Source organism: Heloderma suspectum, chromosome 2 (genome assembly GCF_057233095.1).
Source record: "Heloderma suspectum isolate Gila_16-S chromosome 2, 16-S_ref, whole genome shotgun sequence".
Taxonomy (NCBI): Eukaryota; Metazoa; Chordata; class Lepidosauria; order Squamata; family Helodermatidae; genus Heloderma; species Heloderma suspectum.
Window position 1 is genome coordinate 83,284,512 of NC_139459.1, and position 20,098 is coordinate 83,304,609.

Consider the following 20,098-nt stretch of genomic DNA (forward strand, 5'->3'; position numbering starts at 1 on the left):
GCGGTGGCAGGATGAGAACTGAGAGCTCCCATCCTGCCACCACCACCGAAAGTCACCGAACTGTGACTCTGTCTGCTAGGCACTGTCAGAGGGAGGCGGGTTGCTCAGCAGAGGCAGCAGGGAGCAATCCACCCTCCATTTTCTCCTCACAACAACAACCCTGTGAGGTAGGTTGGGCTGAGAGTCAGTGACTGGCCCAAAGTCACCCAGTGAGCTTCTATGGCTGAGTGAACTAGAACCCGGATCTCCCCGCTCCCAGTCCAACAGTCCAACTTCTACACCACACTGGTTTATTATTATTACTGAAATCCAGCTGAAGATGGCTGCATAATTGCTCATAGCTGCAGCGGGAGAAGGGGGTGACTAACCCCAGTGCCAAGAACCTGATCTAAATTATCCCCCCCCCCCGCCGTTCCTTTTAGCCCCATTGACAAAAAGCTTTCCCCCTGCAGGGCTAATAGCAGCTTGGAGGCTGAGTTATATTGGGAAAATAACACCCCTCTACCTGCCTTTGCTGCAAGCAATTGACAGCCCAAGCAAACAAAAAGACTGGGGGGTATCCAATCATGGACCTCCCACATAATGTGTAGTTTCATCCCTAAGAAGTATCCTTGATTTATTTGGTTTGATTATACACTGATCTCAATCTGAAATTAAAACAAAAAAAAAGCACTCTTATTTGTCATGGAATCAACTTTCCTCAGAGTAAATTAATGACTGGAAAGCAAGTGAAACATTCAGTTGAAATGCAAACATCTTAAGAGTCAAACTAGCAAAACAGGAAACTGGCTGAGAACTTTAGGTTTTATCTGTCAGTTTCTGTGTGTGTAAAGAATCAGGAAGAAAGGGTGTTGCAACTATGTACACTCTTTTGTGGGACGGACCCAAGAGAAAGTCAACTTAAATCAAAGTCCCAATTTAACTATGAAGACACTGGAATCTCCCCCTCTGACTTGATGTTGGAAGAAATTAAGGTTTTTGTGTGAGAGAGATTATACATTCTTGAGTTCATATGAAAGAAGTCTGCATGAGCAACTCTGATCTAAAGCTGAGGGTAATGTTTACCTTTGTCCCAAAAAGCAGGCCTACAGCAAGAGCTGGGAGCCAGAATTCTCTACCAGACAAAACTGTTGATCCAGACCTGAGAGAGCAATGCTTACCCCCCCCACACACCATAAAACCACTCAGGCTGCAATCCTACGCACACTTGTTTGAGAGTAAGTCCCAATGAACTCAGTGGGCTTACTTTTGAGTAGACATGGGTAGACTTCAACTGCCATCCTGATTAAGTTACCTTGCTATTTGCAAATCCTTATCAGTAAAATGTTGGCAGAGTTTCCAGCTTTATAAACTGCTCCTACTCCTTTGCCTTTTACAGAAGTCTGACATACAGAGATTTATTAAGGGGAGTTTTTCCTAGAATGAAGATAACATGATTGGAAAAATAAAAATAATAAAAAAGCTGCTTAATTTCTGCATGCCAGGCTGTTAAAGACAGGTGTCAGAGTTGATTTTTTTAAAAAAGAAAAAATCAGTATTTATATACAACATTGTGTGAGCAGACCTCCACTCATGCAAAGGGATTTCCCCCTTCTCTCCTCCCCCCTGCAGGTTGCATCCCCCTGTGTGCCCCCTCACTAAATCAGCTCCAGAGGATCCCCCAGCCCTCTGGAGCAGACTTGGGGTGTGTGTGAAAGAGGGGCTGCAGGAGGGAGGGGGAAACTGTTCCACCAACAGTTTCCAATCTGCTGGTGGACGGCCAGGATTGGATACAACCCAGTAAAAACATATCTGATGAAATGAAGTCTGGTCCAGGAAAACTTAGGATACAATAGATCCATTAGCCTTTAAGGTGCCACAAAACTCTTTGTTATTGTTCTTTTAAAAAGCTGGCAACCCTACTAAGTATGAATCAACATTAAATTTTAAAGCTATTTGAAAGCTGAATTCAATATGTGGTGGTTGTAACCGACTGGTTCTACATATATTCGGAGGGCTTGAGATCAGCGGGGCCTGGCTGTGCAAAGAAGTCCCTGGTGGTTTTGGTTTTAAGCTCTGCTGCAAATTTTCAGAAAATATTTTTCTAATACATCTTCTGAAAATATTCTTTCTTGGGCTACCAGTCGAACTGAAGAATTTCAGGGACCCCTGGAGAATATTTGGTGAAATGCCTCCCCTCTCAATTTTGCCATCGGCAAATAGGATAAAATATTTTCAGCCACAACCTTGGATCCAGTTTTACTATTATTTAATAAGATTTTACTCTTTTTGAAGGAAGCAGTGGGCTCAGCCCCTACTCCTTCCATTCCTCCTCTCTTCAGTGTTGCCTCTTCATCCACCAGTACTACGAAATAATAATATAGTTTCATTCAGTACTGACTGAGCTGAAATTTCACAGAAGATAATTTTCAGAGAAATGCTCATATAATTTTATTTCCCCACCCCCTTTCCCAATGTTGGCAAAATCCAGCTCCACAGAGAATATTTGGTGAAATGGCCCAGTCATTTCCTACCCTCAAATAAGGTAGAGAATTTTGTGAGGCTATTTGTGCTCAGCCCTAGTTCCTGTGGCCACTATGGACAGACGTGGTAAGAAGAAAAACATGTTCTAATAGCTTAAACTTGAAGGTCTACTGTTACTTCCAAATTTCACTTTACGTTTTTATATAGAGATGTAGTCCTCTGAACAAAATGCATATGTCAAGCATATTTGCTTGGGGATTGATAATAATTTCCATTTACAGACAGGATGTGATGTTTAAAAGGTCTCTGAGTTAACTTTACAGCTTGGATTTATTAATTACACTTGTATCTTGTCCTTTCTGTGTAGCTGGGAGTGACATATTAGAATCACAATGACCCTGTGAGTTAAGTGAGACTGAAAAATTGAGGCTTGCCCGAGGCTAACTTCATAGCAATACAGTCATGTGGACCTGGGTTTCTCACATCCAAGTTCAGCATTCACAGCTGCTGTGGTGGTGTGGCTACAGGCATAATATTAAAACAGATGCAATTAAAAATAGGGCATAATCTTGTAAATATAGCTGTGTATGCCTAGCAGTTACGGTCAATTACATACTTTGCAGGCTCAAGAAAAATTAGAACGCAAGCCATTAATTAAGATAAGATTGACATATTATATTATTTATTTATCAAGTGATCATGAGTAGGGATGTCAGAGAAATCTGCAACAGAACCAAATGAGTTCAGATTTTCATGAATCCGACTGGGGGATTGTGCAGCGGACCAGCTTCCCCACATGGGGAGGATTCTATGGACTTCTGGACCATTTTTCTAACTTTCCCAAATGTTGCTGTAGAAAAATATGCAAATTTTAAAAACCCAGCCAAAAATGTGGATTTTCCCCATAGCCTAAAGAATGAAAATGTGCATTTGGGGGGAATTTGTGCATTTTCGCATGTGCAAATTTGTGCAAATGCACATTTGTGCAAATTTGTGCAAATGCACATTTGTGCAAATGCACATTTGTGCAAATTTGGAAACAAAAAAATCTGATTCCATGGATGGGTAGACTACAGAACAAAAGGTGCCTGACAATCATTGAAACACAGATAGAACAGATTTTACACAATCCCTACATCCCTAGTCATGAGTCCCTGTTCTACAAAGGTATACAAAATGGCATACAAGAATGAAAAGCAACAACATCCCAATAAACATTTAAAGGATTTTTTTAAAAATAAAGCAAGCTACAGCTATAGTTAATAAAACAGCAGATAATAACAGCAGTATAATAAATAATAATTAATTTTAAAAGTACCACACAAACAATAAAGCAGCAGAGAAAGTCTTGTAAAAGGACTTGTTGTTCAGTCGTTCAGTCGTGTCCGACTCTTCGTGACCCCATGGACCATAGCACGCCAGGCCTTTCTGTCCTGCGCTCTCTCCCGGAGTGTGCTCAAGTTCATATTCATTGCAGCTGCAGCATCGCTGATGCTATCTAGCCATCTCATCCTCTGCCGTCCCCTTCTCCTTTTGCCTTCAGTCTTTCCCAGCATCAGGGTCTTTTCCAGAGAGTTTTCTCTTCACATTAGGTGGCCAAAATATTTGAGCTTCAGCTTCAGTATCTGTCCTTCCAATGAGCACTCAGGGTTGATTTCTTGGGAGATAAGAATGTTTCAAGTTCGAACCTGAATAAAAGGGTGAAAGCCCCGCCTGGGCAGAATGTTCCAAAGATGGAATGCCACCACTGAAAAGACCTCACTCTGATAGCCACCTGCTTCATTTTAGAAAGCTGGAGTACCCGTAGAAAGAACCCCAGAGGTGATTGCTTCTCTATATTCCACTGGCTAATTCATACATAGAAAAATAATGCAAGTGGTGGTGGCCAGATAGGCCACCTAGGGTCCTGCATATAAGAAAAATAATTATGCTACTAGAAATGGCACACAATTCAGTGCTTTACTGTGCAGCCCTATAAATGTCTATTCAGAAGTAAGCCTCATTGATTTCAATGGGACTTACTCCCGGGTAAGTGTATATAAGATTACAGCCTTAATCAATTTCATGGAATGCAGAAGATTGTATAAAGAGTAGTTTTACTTTGTTTACAAAATTTGGACACTGAGAATTGCGGGGGCGGGGGGAGATGGCAAGGACTGGGGTAGTATATAATTGGTTGTAAATGAGAGGGAAAGCAAAGTTCGAGTGTCTTTCTCTCCATGTGATAAACCCTGAATGGAGCATTCGAAGGGAGAAAGCCTGCTAAACACGCAGACTGTCTCCATGAGTCCAGCCGGCTTTTTGTCTGTAGAAATGCCCCCAACATGCAGAAAGCATGGGGGTAGGGACAGCAGGGGACATGACAGTGGGATGAGTATGCATGGCCCCACTTTCTCCAGGCAATGTTAATCATGTGGAGAGAAGAATGCCTGACCAGTAGGGATGTATGAAAATTTTGGTTTTGCTTGTAAAACATGTGTGCATGCCCCATTCATAGCTCTGAATGCAAGTGTGAACATGTGTCCACTGAAAATATTCACAAATTGCTGAACACATGCACATGTTTGTCTAGTTTCCGATTCCCAGTTTAATTCATGCAAATTTCCTAATTTGCGCAAATTTCCTCAGTAAACTGGATCAGCCCCACTTTAGTCTGCGGAGGAAATTGAGCAAATTTGGGAGATCTGCACAAATGTGAGAGATTTGCACAAATTTAGGAGACTTGCGCAAATCTCCTGTTTAATCACTGCTTAATTTGTGCAGTCTTCCGATTCACACAGAGTGAACAGCAATTGCAGATGGAAATGGGAATCGGGTACAGCACGAGCAGTGAGAGACAATGTTTGGAGAAGTCTGGTGATCTTGAACATCGCTCATTTGCCCATCCCTACTGACCAGGCCTTCAACAAAGCATAGTTGGGCGTGAAGGTTGCACATACCAGGACAGTGAGAAAGACACACAAACAAGACCCAGGACCTCCTCCAGCTGGACCTCTCCCCCCCCGCCCCCGGTTAGACCATCTTCCACCAACTGCCCTGTGTGGGAAGGCTCTTGATGATTTTTTAAAAAATGTTAATGTTGTCTATTGTGATTTTTTTTTTATTTTTATGCTACTTGCCAGCCACTATGGTAGGATTTGTATCTTGAAAGGTAGCATATAAATAACTGCAATAAATAGATAGATGAGATAGATAGATAGATAGATAGATAGATAGATAGATAGATAAGATAGATAGCCTGATGACTGGAAGGTCCATTTTTTAAAGCTTCTCTCCACCACAAGCAGGACATGAACACATGTTAAGTGAAAGAAACGCAGCTTGTAGATTCTAAGGCTTTCAATTAAGGTGGCAATCTTAACATACAATATAAGGTGGCAATCTTAACAATACAGACAACTGCAATCATGCACATTTCTAGATCAGCCTCATACAATTGCAAAAACAGAGCTAGGTCCTGTAAAATGTTCAGCAGCAAATAGCCATGCCGTTTACTGGTATTTTTAGATGAAAGTGACCTACTGTTTTAAGTAGAACGGTGACTTCAGTTTGTCGTATCTACTCCTGCTAAATCAAAATTGCAGTAATAAGAAACCACGACTCTCATTTGGCAAAACACTTGAGCACTTTCTAATCTTTGACCAGCTTTAATTAGATTTGGAGCACATGTTAGGCATGTGCCTGTGTACTTTCTTGAGTTAGGCTCTTTCTGAAATGTCTATACAAACAAAGAGTGAGAAAGCTCTTAACTTCATAGAAGTATTTCCCAGAAACTAAAAATAAGAGAGCAAGAGAACGAGAATGATTCTGGACTGAGTAAAAAGCCTAAACACTTAATACCAAATTGACATTTGTGGGAGGACCTTAAAGATTGAAAATAAGAGGCATGGGAATGTTATTTTTGCCTTAGGAAACAGAAACATCTGCTGGAATTATGAGCGGATTGTTGATTTAACATACGCATCTGGGGAAGAAGCAATCTGATCAGATCTGCTCTAACCTTAACCAGAAGGCAGGATAGCTTTCCATAGAGAATGGAAATGTTTATAGAGGAAGAATGAATCTCAGGTGACAAGTTGATATGAGGATAGGGGTTATTTTGCTCTACAAAAAGAGCATAAACAAGCCAAGGAGGAGCATCGTGCACTGTCGTTCCTCATTAGCAACAAAAACATCCTTCAACCTGTTGGCAAAATTATTCTCATTATAAATCTGGTTTATCTTTTCTTTTCCTCAAAAAGTGTAAGGAAGTTCAAATGCCTAGCAAATCTGTTAAACATCTGAGTGAGATTTTAACTGCATAAGACTAGCTTTTTGGATATAACACTGGCCTCCAAACTAAACTCAGAAAGAAGGAAATAGAGGCTACAGATATGCTGCACTTGGGTTATAATGCTAATTCTAAAAGTAATGAAACATATCTCTTCAAGTTTCCACTTATGACCAGGACCCCCTGAGCAACCTCTTAAGGATCACTTGCCTCCTTAAGAGTCCCACCTTCCTTCTTTTAATCCTCTCTTTCCCAATAGCATGGGGTGTGGGCTGTAGATGTGGGATGATTGACACACCAGACACAGGGTTTAACCACAACAGTTTACTGGTAAATTTAAAGCTAGCAAATCACAACTAAAGGTATTTACACAATAGAGCGGAGTGATACAAAGCATTAACAGAAAATAAAAGTTGCAAAATGCAAGTTCCTTTATCCTAGCTGTCCTTAGACTTTTCTAGGTTGCTTCTTCCTACTCACTCTTCAGACTCTGCTCTCACTCGGGCTCTGGCTGTGTCTTCTCTTACTGGCTCTCTTGCTCTCTTTGTATACCCTCCTCCCTCAAAACCGAAAGTACTGCTTCAAACCTGAAGAAACAAAGCAGAGAAATGGAACTATTTCTCTCAGGGAAACCCCCTCCCAACAGAAAACTCCAGGCCTCTAAGGCTGATCTTTTTTCCCTTTGTTTCTGTAGGCCTCAAACCCTCACACTGTCAAAAAACAGTTTTTGCATTATAAAAATGTTCTTGAGATCCTAAATATTTCATTGTTGGTCAGTTCTGCATAAATGTCTGATGCCTGCCTTGTATATGCAGATGGACACAAACAAGAATATTCTTTAACAGGAATGAAGATGCTCAGTCCATACTATTTCACTGTTTATACTGCCCCCAAACCTGTTACTTAATAGAAAGGCTCATGTGACCATGGTTGGTGGAGATGAAGATTATTGTTTCCTCTGTGACCCGAACTCCACAAACTATACCACAAAATCCACAGAGGTTCTTCCCTGTACTATGCTTATCAACAGAACCTTATAGAAGTATTTGGAGTATATAAATGTATGTATTTCCCGGTTGGTGCTGGTATGTGCCATTGTTAAGTCTATATTTCCAGATCCTTATATGGATATGCCAGCCACCAGTTCCCATGGAGGTAGTTTATTTGCCCCAAATACCATTGGGACATTCTACTTTTTCATGAACGTTTGATGATGATGATGATTAAACTATTTAAGTTATTCTTAATAACTTAAAAGTTTTTCAGAATCCATATTTTATTTGGCCTTACATCACCATTGTCAGGCAGTGAACTATTTGACAGGTGGAGGAATCTGAGAACTGTGTCCATTTCTGGGCTCCACATTCTAAGAAGGACATTGACAAACTGGAGCATGTCCAGAGGAGGGCAGCTAAGGGATCTGGAAATGAAGTCCAATGAGGAACAGTTGAAAGAGCTGTGGGGGTTTTTTAGCTTGGAGGAGAGAAGATTAAGGTGAGACATGATAGTGATCCTCAAATATCTGAATGGCTATCATACAGAAGATGAAGCAGACTTATTCTGTTACTCCAGATGGCGGGACTAAATTGCAGGCAAGCAGATTTTGGCTAAACATTAGGAGAAATGTCCTAACAGTACAAGCAGTTCGACAGTGGAACAGACTTCCTTGGGAAGTGGTGGGCTCTCCTTCATTGGAGATATTTAAACGGATCCAAAAAGATCTCACCACTTTGGGGGTATGGGCATATAAAATGGCAAATGTGTTTCAGTGTATCTAAGTGTAAAGTGATGCATATTTGGGCAAAAAAATCTAACTTCACATATATGCTCATGGGGTTCTGAGCTGGTTCCCAGATAACAGCATATCCTATGGCTGTCTAGCTGCTGTCTAGTGGCCATAGGATTTCTCCCTCTGGGCATTTTAGGATATAAATCAGGGAAGTAAGGGGGCAACATGTTAGAGGTCTATAAAATGATGCATGATGTGGAGAAAGTGGATGCTTTCTGTCAAAATGCTAGAAACTGGAATCATCTAATGAAGCTGAATGGTAGGAAATTCAGGACAGATAAACCAAGACTGTCTTCACACAGCACATAATTAAACTATGGAATTTGCTACCATAAGTGATGGCCACCAACGTAGGTGGCTTTAAAAGGGAATTAGAGGAATTCATGGAGGATATGCAATGGCTAATGGTTATGATGACTACCTTCAGTATCAGAGGCAGTATACATCTGACAACCAGTTGCTAGGAACACAGCAGTTATTCCTTACTTGTGGGCTCATTGCACTTATATGTCCTGCTTGTGGGATTCCCACAGGCATCTGGTTGGCCACTGTGATAAGAGAATGCTGGACTAGAAAGACCTTTGGTCTGGTGGAGCACAACATTTCTTATGTTCCTAAGCTGAATCTCCATCTGTCAGGGATGCTGCAGATCCTGCATTGAGCAGGGATTGAGACTAGATGACCTCTAATGTCCCTTCTAACCCTATGATTCTATGAATATTCCCTCCACCATAAACCAACCATTTAACTGGGATGTCTGAAGAACTTGTGCTACAATAATAAATATGCTAGAGATCCCTATTGGAAGGTCTATAGGAGTGGCATCTTCACACAGTTGTTACTAAGTGGTAAATCCTTATCTGTGTGAAAATTTGATTTGGCTTGTGAACTACCTTCACTTAACTGCAGTGTTTGGCAGATAGATTTGTATGACACACTAAAAAGCATGCAGTGATGCAAGACATCTATCACTTGCTTTATATTTTTGGGAAAAGTAAACTTGGAAATTATTGACATCACTGCTGTGATTTCTAATCTTGACACAATGTACTTTGAGTGTATGACAGAACAATCAGTAATTTTCTAAAGAAATTTCCTTTGAAGGCAAGAGAAAGAAGGGGAAAATTTTAATCTCTAGTGATTAACACAAAACATAATGGAAGGAAAAGGTTTTAAAAGTTTACATTCCTGGATCTAATGATGAACATATAATTAGTTTTTTTCCTTATTGTTTTAATGTTATTATTAGTCATGTTGTGTTGTATTTTGGTATTTGACTTGTAAACCATTAGCACAATGTCATCCAGCAGTGTTGTTTCAGGTAGTTAAGGGGCTATTGCATTCTAGTCCCGAGGGTAGTGAAAAGGAACCCTCAGAACCCTGCTGTGATGAGCTTGCAAAACACTTTGCTGATAAAATCACTTGTATCTGCTCCAACTTGGACTCCACACTGAGGATGGCTTCTGCCTGGTGAGGTAACTGAGGCAACTACTTGTCCAGTTTTGATGGATAAGTTTCAGTTTGTTCAACCTGAAGATGTGGACAAGTTGCTTGAAGTAATAAGGTCAACCACTTGTTCATTAGACCCATGTCTCCATTCTGGCTGATGGATGCCAGAAGAAGGCTGGCCAGTTCGGTGGCAGAGGTTCTAAACACTTTTTTGAAAGAGGGATATCTTCCAGTCTGCCTAAAAGAAGAAGTTAAAGAAGCCTTCACTGGATCCCATTACCCTAAAATAATTACTGCCCAGTTTCCAATCTTACTTTTTAAAGGTCTTTTGGGAAGACTAGTGCATTTTTCACTGTTTGTCTTTGAACTCCGTGATTTTGTAATTCAAAACCCAACCCATTTGACCAGCAGTACCTGTCTAAGCTGAATTGGGCACATGCCTGAAAGCTTGCATAACATCTTGAATTATCTATTATTATTATTATTATTATTATTATTAGGTAGTACAACTCCAGGCTTTCTTGGATGAAGCTGATTATTTAGATCCTTTCCAATCTAGGTTCAGGCCTGGTTTGGGGACAGAAACAGCTTTGGTCACCTTTGTGGATGGCCTACACTGGGAACTGGACAGGGTGAGTGCATTCCTGGTTCTGCTGTGCCTCTTGGTAGCATTTCATACCATCTATCATGGTATTCTTCTAGACCATTTGGCTGATATGGGACTTTGGGTACTGTTTTGTGGTGTTTCCAGTTTGAACATTCTCAGAAGGTAGTGCTGGGGCACTATTGTTCAGTCTCATGGCTGTTACTTTATGAGGTTCCTCAGGGCTCAATATTGACCCCTTTCCTTTTTAACAATTACATGACTCCACTGGGAGAGGTCAGCTGGAGTTTTAGGGGTGGATTCCATCACTATGCTGATGATACCCAGCTCTATCTCTCTTTTTCAACGGATGCCAAGGAGACTGTGGAAGTCCTGAACCATTCTCTGAATGCAGTGAAGGACTGGATAAGGGTGAACAAACTGAGGTTCAATCCAGAAATCCAGACCAGAATGAGGTCCTATTGGTCAATAGACATACCAACCTGCAATTGGGGATGGAACCTGTTCTGGATGGTTTGCACTCCCTCTGAAGTATCGGGTTTACAGCTTGGGCTCATCATTGCTCCTAGAAAGCTAGCTGGCTGCCTTGGCCAACAGCACATCTGCCTAGCTTTGGCTGAGCCACCAGCTGTGCCCCTTCCTAGAGAAGGCATATCTGATGATGGTGATCCATGCCTTAATCACGTCTTGTTTAGATGACTGTAATGTGCTCTACGATTTTATTTTCTTGGGCTCCAAGATCACCGCAGACAGTGACTGTAGCCATAAAATTAAAAGACGCTTGCTCCTTGGGAGGAAAGCTATGGCAAACCTAGACAGCATAGTAAGAAGCAGAGACATCACCTTGCCGACGAAGGCTCGAATAATCAAAGCTATGGTTTTCCCAGTAGCAATGTATGGCTGTGAGAGCTGGACTATAAGGAAGGCTGAGTGCCGATTCGCCGCCGAAGAATTGATGCTTTCAAACTGTGGTGCTGGAGAAGACTCTTATGAGTCCCCTGGACAGCAAGGAGGTCAAATCAGTCAATCCTAAAGGAAATCAACCCTGAGTGCTCATTGGAAGGACAGATACTGAAGCTGAAGCTCAAATATTTTGGCCACCTAATGCGAAGAGAAAACTCCCTGGCAAAGACCCTGATGCTGGGAAAGATTGAAGGCAAAAGGAGAAGGGGACGGCAGAGGATGAGGTGGCTAGACAGCATCACCGATGCAATGAATATGAACTTGTCTTGAGCACACTCCGGGAGAGAGCGCAGGATAGGAAGGCCTGGCGTGCTATGGTCCATTGGGTCATGAAGAGTCGGACACGAGTGAACGACTGAACAACAACAACAACAAATGTGCTCTACATGGGACTGCCCTTGAGAATTCTTCAGACAGTACAGCTAGTACAAAATCCAGCAGCCTGACCATTGTCTGGCATGCACTTTAGAGCCCATATATCACCAGGCTTGAACCAATTGCATTGGCTTCCAATTTGTTTCAAGCCCAATTTAAGGTGCTGGTTTTGCCCCATAAAGACTAAGCAGTTTGGGCCCAGGATATCTGAAGGACTGCCTCCTCCCATATGAGGCTGCCCATAACCTGAGATCTGCCCATAATCTGAGATCATCTGAGCCCCTGTTGCCTGTCTCACCACAGGGAGTTTTCTGTAGCAGCTCCTCAACTGTGGAACTTTGCTTTCGCTGTGATTTTGTGCACCCACCTTGAAGAAAGAGGTAAGAGGTGCTGGAGTAAACCAGGGCTACCTTTTATTTAACCATTTGCAAGGAAAATGGCCTGCAGAAAGATCCACAAACTGTGCGGAAATGATGTGAGGCAAGTGTCCCTTAAGGATCTCCTCCTGTATCTTCATAATGTGTGAGCCATCCTACCCTCAAACTGTACACAAGACGTAATTTACAGCCTGGGTCCGGCCAGCCACCTCCTATTGAGGGAGACCCTTCCATACCACAGTACTGTAAGGTTGAAGACTTTGAGTGCATTATGGGCATGCCTTAAAGGCTATTCCCATCCCATCCCCAAGCCCCACAACCCAAAGGACAAGTCTGGGAAACAACCCATCACCTAAAGGTGCCTCTGGGTGCTCACCAGAGATTTCCTATTGAATCTTTCCTGTACAACCCTGGAATGTGACCAGTCTGTTTAAAGTGGCACATGGCCCAAGCTATTTAAACTGGCACACGGCCCAATATCACAACAAGACAGTACAGGGTAGGCAAAAAACCCTGCCTCCAAAGTCAATTAGGGGGAAGGGGGAAAAATCCTACCCAGCCCGGAAGCAACCAGCATAATGCCTGTACTGACTGTAGGGCAAGCAGGTGACTGGCCACCAGGCAGAATAGAAAGAGGCCAAGGGGAGGGCAGAGCCAGCTTATATAGGGTGAAGCTCCGCTCCCCAAGATCGGTCAGTGTGTGGTGTGACCTGGCCCTGCCTTCTCTCTCAAAGTGCTCCCCCAGCTGGCAAGCTGCCCATCAGGTGCAGCCCAGGGGAAGTGGCATTATTGGATTTTATTGTACACCACTTTGAGGGCCCTGTTGGGCAGAGAAGTGATACCAACGTTTTTTAAATAAAAAAATAAACAATCTACCTTGGTTATAGGAAAGGTGAGGAAAAGGCCATTTTTAAGTAAACAAACAAACAAACAAAAAAACTAACATTGTTTTCTATATCACTTTTAAAAGTCTGCTGACATGGGTGCACCCACTGGGGAGCACCCATGTGCAGTGAAGCCACCCTCACTGATGCGCCGGATGGATGATCCGCAGTGCACTGGCCGCAACCCAGCTTCGCTGGGTGTGGCTTCCATGGCAGGAGGTGTATTTTTCTCCAAGATGCTTCCATTGGGATGGGGAGCAGCACACAGGCAAGTCCCCTTTTACTCTCCAGCCACAGAGAAGAGATGACAAGGAGATTCCTCTTTCCCCCTCCTCCCCAAGCCCTTGGTAGCCTCCAGGCCAGGGTGTGGGGCTCGGGGAGAGGAAGAGAGCCACAGAGGGAGCCCAAGTCTCCATGAGCTGGAAGGGAAACCTTCACGGGCCAGATTAGACCAATGAGCCAGAGGTTTCCCATCCCTGATGTACAGGCAGCTTATACCCATAGCAGGAGTAAGCTCTGGATGCAAGGACTGGGGAAGATTTGCCACTCGGTGCCCCTGAGAGGAGTCAAGGGCCTCAGGCTGCTGTGCCTGGTGTGCCACTTAGGATGGCTGCAGCATGCGGGGATTGCAGTGTCTGCAGCACCAGCGTAACACCAGCTATTCACAATGCCATGCTTATGTTGAAGTCTAACATTTTAGATGGCTAGATTAAAGCCACAGTCTAGAGGGGGCAGAACTAAACACCCTTGCTAGGGAGGTTTATTTTTATCCAAGATGCATGGTCGAATTGGATGACTGTGTTGAGGTATATAAATGCATTTTAAGAACACCCCCTTACTGTATGAAAAGCAAGTGCTTCAGTTCTGTGTAAGAGGCCTCTATATTGCATATTAAACAGGCATATCCATTTGGATCACTTTCCAATTATGTAAAGAACCCCCTGGCCATCTGGACTGACAGCAAAACTGAAGATGATTACTGTAACTGAAGAAGTGACTGGTAAGTGACAAACTATTTAGTATGGTTATATGTTTTTGACTAGAAAACCAAAGCCATGAACTTATCACTTGGATATTTTATTTCCTTTGTTCTCTCCTCCCCGCTCCCAAATGTCTTTGAAAAGTAAAGTTGTGATAAGCACAGCAAAGAACATGTCTTTAAATTAATTTGTGTTTCCTGGTTTTGTTCTTTCTGGTCCTGGAGGTGTGTCATAGCATAAATCATCATAAAGGTTGGGTATATTGACACTATGTGCAAAGGGACTGCGTATTTTCCAGTTAAAGACCATAAAACGATAGCTATGGGAAAGGCAACACAGGCATATCTTTGCTAAACTACAGAATTACAGATGATCACAAGATTACTGAAGTACATCCTGTAAGTGCTTTCCCACTATCTAAATGACTACAAGGAATGGAAGATTGTGACATCCCATGTTCCTTATTTAAGCACTGTTTACTGTAGATTCTAATGCCAGTGGCTTTACCAGGCCCACCAAAATAGAACTGAACAACTGGTGAGTTGTTTTATCATTAATTACAAAGTGGTAGAGTAGCTTCTTGCCTGCTACATCTGCAGCTTTATAAGAAGCTAATGCATTTTTCATTGTTTGTCTTGGAACCCCACAATTTTGTAATTAAAAGCCCCCAAAGACTTACCCACCTGAAGCCAGGAAGAATCTCACTTATAGCCACCTGTCTAAAACTTAACTAGGCACAAGAACAAGTCCTTCCTTCACCTTTTTTTAGCTTTCTGCATGAATGATAGTTTTATGCAGCCTGAAAGCTTGCATAAAACCTTTACTAGTTGTTATAATAAAAAATATCATCTCTCAATTTCTATACTTCTGTTAAACAGAGTGGGAGCATTTTGCTGAGTAAGGAGGTCTATTAATTGTTTACTAAGTAAATACTTGATAGGAAGAGTAAGGCAAGGGTTTTATTGCACCCATCTTGCTTTCACAGTGAGCTTTATTTAGCTAGGCAAGACAATAAAATGTTAGGACTGTTTTGTTCACAGCTGACAAGGACTGTTTTGACTTAGAAGTCTTATACAATCCCAAACTCTTGTGAAAAAAGTAAACAAACTAACCCAGAATGGCAAGACTGATTTAATTATCTATTTCTCAAGTGCACAACAGGTTGGATTCCTGCACTGAGCAGGGGGTTGGACTCGATGGTCTTATTGGCCCCTTCCAACCCTACTGTTCTATGGTTCTATGATTCAAGAAAGAAATTCAATAGTCACCATGCATATTTTCTCATTCTTTATTTTATTTATTTATTTATTTCTATACCGCCCAATAGCCGAAGCTCTCTGGGCGGTTTTCTTTGCTGGATACTGACACATTGCAAAGCTCAAAGAGATTTCATGCATGGTATGACACTTGCCATGGCAAACTTTTCAAACTATGCACACAGACACCACTAACTAAATGGAGCTGGGCCTGCTTAAACCCATTGTTTTAATGGGCTTAAAGCTGCCTGCCTCACTGTGTATGGGTTGTGGCCAGAGCCTGGAATATGAAACAGAAGAATTTTATTCTTAACTCTGTGTAACTCTTGCAAAACAACAAAATGGATTATTTCTAAGGTTACTTTTTGTAACAGTGTTCCCCCAAAATGCCACCCATATAACACTTTCTGTTAATATTGCCAACACACTGAAATTAATTTTAAAAGTTCACAACAGTTGCTATATTTTATATGTGGGATTTGGTGGATGCTTTCAGATGAGGCTTTTCTTGGGCAATCACCCTGCCTATTCACAGAATTTTAGAGGGGGGTTCAGACACTGTCATCTTTCATTCATAATCCTCCTTATTTTCCCACGACTTCTTCTGTCTTTTATCTTTTATCTTTTATCTGTTAAGGAGGGAAAGACATAATATCTTCACCGTGTATTTGGATTGGTAATGCTAAGAGCTGTCCATCTGGAAACACCTTGCATTGCTTATCTCTCATAATTACACAAGCAGTGCCCAGGATTCCCATCCCAGTCCTACGTCCCCATCCACAATCACACAATAGTGATGAAAGCATTATCCGAAGGAACAATATTTTCCCAGGTACAAAAACTCTTTTACTTTGCATACTCACAAAAGTACTCTTCCCCACTCCCCTCCCTGCCCTGGTAACAAAAGAGCTATCTTGAGGGAAGATTTGTAGAGTGTGCACATTGATAAATAATTTATTGTGCGGGTGGGGGAGTGGGGAAGAGCTCCTAAATGTTCTTTCATCCAAAACTGCAGCACTCTGCTTCTACATAAATGAACATTTCTTGAATGTTGATTGATAACTGCTTCAGCACACTCATTTTATAACTGAACATACTGCATTATTCATATGAGTCCTTTCAGATACCATTAATCTGCATTTCTGGAAACAAAGATGGTTACTGTGAACTGTTTAGAGTTCTGCTTTAAGGCACAGCTAATGTGAAGCACTAGTTAGCAACCTTGCAGTGTCACAGATCAAGATGACTGTAATTATGATACTCTACCAGCTGTTGCATAAAATTGTTTTCTTGTGATTCTTTTGTGCTTGCTTTCTATCATGTGTCAGAAATGAAACAGCATTGTATATTTCTTATGGATAGTGTCATTGTATTATTATTTATCACCAGCCAGTACACATGTTATTTTCTTTATCTTGTGGAATATTATTATATTTTCAGAATGCTAGGTGCTTCTTGCTTTTACTAGCCTGTATAATTCATAGAAAAATCACATTTGGCCCATAACAGGAGCCCTAAAGTATTATCTCAAGGTACCATAGTGAACGCCTCATTACCACCCTTTGTCTCTTTCATTCTGCAAAATATGCAGGTGCATAATAAACAGGCAGCTCACCTGAAATAACCCTCCTGGGTGTTATTCTTAGAAATGGAAGCTTGCATTCCCAGATGAAAGCTAATGCATCATTTGTCATTAGCTCGGAAGTTACTTTGAGCCAGGGCTCAGCTGTGTTTGATTGCTGGGGTCCAGCCCCAGAATGTATGGGATATTGATTGATACATTTCCACTGGTATCTTGCTGCTAAATATCAGGAAATGATTTTGATTTTTTTTAAATGTTGCATTTCTATAAACACAGAACAAGTGTTCTTTTGCCAACATCTTAAGAATATCAGCAGAAGATCCTTTTTGCCATAACAGCTGACATTACAGGAACACTTTGAGAGTGACTAAAGTTAAAATGGCTCTTTCTGGCCAATCTGGCTGGTCGCATGTATATATTGAGTCACTTTTTATACTTATTACTCATACTAGCATTACAGATCCAACACAGTTCTGGGAGTCAGCCAGATTTCTCTTTCTTTCTTTCTTTCTTTCTTTCCTCTCTTTTCTTTCTTTCTTTCTTTCTTTCTTTCTTTCTTTCCTGTCTTTCATCAGCAGAATTATTTGGAGGATTCATGCATCCAAAATGTGTTGTGTCTCAACAAGCCTGCAGAAGGAATAGTTTAGGAGTAATTAGTGGCATAATTTGTCTTACATGAGAAGGGAAGTATTCACACTTGCCTCTCAGAGCCAGTTAGTTTCTCAGCAGATCGTTGGGTTGTTTTTTAAAGTAATCCTTCTATGAACTCATCTAAATAAATAATATAGACAGTGAGGCTGAAACTAGACATTAAAGCAGGCAAGTGGCTGCTGCCAAAAACAGCACTCCGAGTCATCTCTTCCTCTCTCTAGCGCACAATGCATGGTGTTATCATGCTCTGGATTTCCCTGCCCCCACTCCACTTTATGGGCTGCTACTTGCTGGGGGTGGGAAATTCAAAGCCTGATGATGTCATATCATGTATTGCCTTTAGTATTATTAGATGAGATGTTAACAGGGAGAGAGGAGGGGATGTGGGGCTGCAGATGTGATGGCAGCCACTTGTCTAGCCCTGGCCTGATACAGTAGAAAAGAGAGCATGCCAAGCTGTATTTATGAACTAATTTACACAGCATCACACTACTTTTGGTGGCCTGTGACTCCGTAAACCATATCAATAAGCTGTGTGTGAATGACATGCCCACTTAGGGTTGTATCCAGTGCTAGTCTAACTTCAGTAGGGATGTACGAATCCCTTACCTTGCTCTACTGAGGGGCATCCGCGGTGGGGGGGAGGCGCTCTGTCCCTCCCCCCGGAATCCTGCCCGGCCAGCTCCACTCCGCGGCCAAGCCGCAGAGCCGCCGGCTGGCTCCAGCCGCCCGCAGCCGGACATCCGGCTGCTGGGCAGCCCTGCAGGGACACAAATGGTGGCTGTCATAGCCGCCGCCATTTGCGTCCCTGTATTGAGCCGTTATAGGCTATGTAAATACTTACGTAGTCGATCATGGCAGGGGGGAAAAAAACCCCAGCGTACGCAAATGGCGGTAGCCGCCGCCATTTGCGTACGCTGGGGTTTCCCCCCCCCCCGCCATGATAGGCTACGTAAATACTTACGTAGCCTATCATGGCCTCCGCAGGGACGCAAATGGCTTCCCTGCGTTAGCCGTGATAGGCTATGTAAGTATTTACATAGCCTATCATGGCTTGAAGAGGAGGAAGCGAATGGCGGCCGCAGGACGGCCGCCATTCGCAAAGCAGCGCGGACGGGAGCAGGTAAGTGCTCCGTTTCGTGTGTCTTTCATGGGGTGGGAGCGGTGGGGACTTCGTCCTGTGCACCTTTTGTGGGGTGGGGGGTGGGGGCTTCGTTCCGCGATGGATTTCGGGGGGCTGAATGCACTGGCATTCGGCCTCACCAAGATCCGTCGTGGAATTCTCTGATATCCCTAAACTTCAGTCCCCTTCATTTCAGTGGGTCTACTGTAAGTAGGACTAACATTGGATACAACCCTTAGGGTACAATTCTATGCATCCCAGGGGCCATAGGATGTTTTGGATATCTCTGTCCAAGGGTGGAGAGAGAGCCCTGACCTTGGAGGAGGAGATCCAACCTTGAAAACCCCTCCTAGCCACCACGGAAACTTCTGCAGCCCTTGGCTCTCCAGCAGCAAAGCTCCAATGCCAGTAAAGGCAAAAAGGAGGCATTCCATGAGTGTGTTGGGGTGGGTGTGGAGAGCATCCATGGGCTTCCCATTCCCCTGATATGCCCCTGGAATTGTGGGAAATGTCCACCAGTTCTGGAGCTGGTGTACATAATTTCCTTCCCATTGCAATCAATGGAAGGGAAATTGTAATGGTGTAAAAAACAACAACCAAAAATACAAAATACAGAAAAATGCCACTCCTCCTTCTCTTTCGCCCTGCCTGTAGGAGCTTGGTGGGGTTTGGATAAGGGGCTTCCTCTGTCTTTGGAGCTCCCACCACCCACCATAGCATGGTTTTGTAAAGAAAGTATTGTTTCCTTCAAGCTCTTTATTTTATTGTATTTACACAAAATGCTCTATACAGTATTAACTCAGCCTATGTAGAAATGTGGTGTGTGGATATTTTGAGGTAGAAATCCTAGCTTCCAGGATTCTCTGTATAGTGATACGCCTTGTCTTTGCTTGTTTGGTGCAGTGCCTGGTAACTGGACAAAGTGGCTTGGCTTTCATGTAGTTGGATATGTTTTGTGGACATATCAGTGAAACTGCATAACTGGTTTGAGAGGAACAATGGTTGGAATCTCTCATGCTGTCCCAGAATGCATCATGCGCATGCCCAAATCATCATAAAAACAAATCTGGCATGAGCAGCAAGGCTGAAAGAGACAACCCAGCCAATAACCTTTGTGATTCAGGTGACTAACCTAGCCCAGACTGCTGCTTGAGATGTGCTGAAAGTTCATAGAGCCCGCCAGCACAAGTACAAGTTGAGTTGAGATTGATGCGCTACTCATTGATCACAGTTTGATAGTATATAGTTCAAGCAGAATGCTGGGTTTGGTCATACAACCACCTCTTCATGTGTTATGTAATAGCTATACATGCATTGAAGTGTTGTATGAAA

The 20,098-nt window shown here is 42.6% G+C and overlaps 2 long non-coding RNA genes across 2 annotated transcripts in view; both read left to right on the plus strand.

Moving 5' to 3' along the window:
* LOC146352414 (uncharacterized) overlaps positions 1–20,098 on the plus strand; it is an 82,869-nt gene that overhangs the window by 14,659 nt on the left and 48,112 nt on the right. The gene's annotated exons all lie outside the window — the stretch shown is intronic.
* The window catches only part of LOC146352415 (uncharacterized), a 30,301-nt gene that overhangs the window by 7,375 nt on the left and 2,828 nt on the right, over positions 1–20,098 (plus strand). The window contains exons 3-4 of the long non-coding RNA XR_014787365.1: positions 11,315–12,293; positions 14,074–14,174. This is a non-coding gene — a long non-coding RNA (uncharacterized LOC146352415). The remainder of the gene's footprint in view (positions 1–11,314; positions 12,294–14,073; positions 14,175–20,098) is intronic.